General features: G+C 34.0%; 1 long non-coding RNA gene across 1 annotated transcript; it reads left to right on the top strand.

The window, feature by feature from the left end:
* The first annotated feature begins 1,054 nt into the window (after positions 1-1,054).
* Positions 1,055-1,902, top strand: LOC113784172 (uncharacterized). Its single transcript, XR_003470188.2, has 4 exons — positions 1,055-1,236; positions 1,319-1,508; positions 1,634-1,726; positions 1,809-1,902. It is a non-coding gene; the product is annotated as an uncharacterized lncRNA (long non-coding RNA).
* Positions 1,903-2,332: the final 430 nt, after the last annotated feature.

The raw sequence follows: 2,332 nt of genomic DNA, 5'->3' as shown, positions 1-2,332 counted from the left end.
GTTGTGTAAATGAATGTTTATTAATTTATTTGCAAACCCTAACTCGTTTGCTCTCTCTTATGCTTCAATTTGTTCATGCCTTAATCTATTTATGTTTTAATTTAATATTTCTCATCAATATTTTTCCTTTAGTGAGTCCAGTTTGACTATGCCATGTTCTAATTTAGGATTCTTTTTATTTATGCTTTAATTTATTTATTGCATACTTAAGTTTCTGCACAAACAATTGCTACTACTTTGTTGTGTTTGGTTTGGTACTATTACTGTTATTCTTTTTATTCATGAAATATGGTAGTTCCTTTTGGTTTGTTACTATTGTTGTGTTGTGTTTGGTTTGGTACTATTGCGGTGTTTGGTACAAATGATAAGATTTTGCTTATTATCAAGGGCATAAACGAATGACAATAAAGTAGCCAGGTAAAGAGGCTTATTATCAAGGTTGAATGCACAAATATAGCAAAGGGTCCAAGTTCCAAATGTGCGTCCATGAACTTCACTCACTGCAACAAATGATAAACTCTTATCAGTTCCCATAATTCTGCAATGCATATTGGAATAACATTTGAAATTACACAGAAGAACGCCCAAAGAAATGCAGCAAACCAACTTTGCTAAGCCATTGTGATGTGAGGTACTATCAATGCCATATAGCAGGCTTTGGTAGTGTAGTTGAAAAGGAAAAATGCTAATTATTTATTTTACTCTATTATCGATGGTTTGATTTTGATACTGCTTTATTTTACGCTACTATCCATAATATTACCTAAAACAAAAACTCAAATCAACCAAACCATAAAAGGTGAGTGCTCCTTTTGTTTTTAATTAATTCAGTCCTCGCTTATAAGGGTATTGCATAAGCATTTGCTGCTTCCAACAAGAGATCTAAAAGGATTCAAATTCCAAATTTCCAATTTCTCTCACTACATGCATATATTGGAACACTGTACCATACAGAACTCAATCTAGTGAATTGAAACTTGAAAGCTCATAGTAATCATAGATTTCTTGATGCAATCCAAATATAATACGCATCTTTTAACCAATGCAACAAATTCAATGCCAGTTTAATGTTAGAATCGCTTCGTGGGAAGAGGATGATGTTTGTCGGCGACTCCATTAACCGGGGTCAGTATGTCTCTTTGATATGCCTTCTCCATCAACTCATTCCCCAACATGCCAAATCCATCTTGTAATGGAGCAACCATGGAGGAATTAGAAGAGAAAAGAAGAGCCCAAGTATATGCTCTAAATTGCTTTTACGCTAGTTCATCCTTTATATTAACAAGATGGCCTAATGACTATGTCTTGTGTCGTGCAGGTAGTAGCAAAGCTTCATGCAATTCTTAGGCCATTTCTTTTGCCTACAATGAAGTCTGATGTTGAGCTAATGTTGCCACGGAAAAAAGAGATCATTGTATATGCTAACATGACTGAGCATTAGAAGAGCTTGCAGGAACATTTAATTAATGAGACACTAGGGAAATATTTGAATGACAAACTTTCAATTGGTAAATTTTTTTCGTAATTTTTTCATTTGAAAGAAAGGGATAGTGCTATTGCAAATTACATACCGTCACCCTCAATTTCTGTGTATAAATTGTATTATGTACTACTACTTACTGATTTAATGCAGGACGCTCTGTGACAAAGCTCAATAATTTGGTTCTTCAACTTAGGAAAGTCTGTAACCATCCTGACCTCCTAGAATCGGCTTTTGATCGTTCATGTAAGTACCGTGTTATTTGATAGGTTTACTGATTTCATGACCCGTGATACTTAAACTATGCTGAAATTTGCTTTCTTGATAGATTTTTATCCTCCTGTGAATGAGATCATTGAACAATGTGGAAAATTCCATTTGCTCAACCGATTGTTGGAACGACTATTTGCACGAAATCACAAAGTAAGCTTTACAGTGTTGTTTTTGTGCCCGTGCTTCCTTTTTTACTGCCAAGCTGTTAGAGATAACTCATTGGCCTTTGCCTTTGCAGGATTGATGGTTCAGTGAAACTGGAGGATAGGAAACGGCAGGTATGTACCAATGCATGGATAACACCACTCTGATAAGATAATTAGTTTTTTTTTCTTTCTGATATGTGCTTTTGTTATTGTGTTTTGCTTTAGGTTTAAATAAGATAATTAGTTTATAATGCATAACCCTTCATGATCTTCAAAGTCATAAATCATATTGATAACTAAGAAATGGTATTTTTAATTTTAAAAATGTGTTAGAAGTAGGTCTCCTATCGTGAAAAAATACACCTAAAAGCTTAGAGTAGATTTTTGTAGTAGTTTGCAAGTTACAACTCCTGATATCTTAAACATAGGCATG

The sequence above is a fragment of the Cicer arietinum genome, chromosome 7, assembly GCF_000331145.2.
Source record: "Cicer arietinum cultivar CDC Frontier isolate Library 1 chromosome 7, Cicar.CDCFrontier_v2.0, whole genome shotgun sequence".
NCBI classification, from domain to species: domain Eukaryota; kingdom Viridiplantae; phylum Streptophyta; class Magnoliopsida; order Fabales; family Fabaceae; genus Cicer; species Cicer arietinum.
Note: the sequence above shows the minus strand (reverse complement) of the source record. Positions and strands in the feature narration are given on the sequence as shown.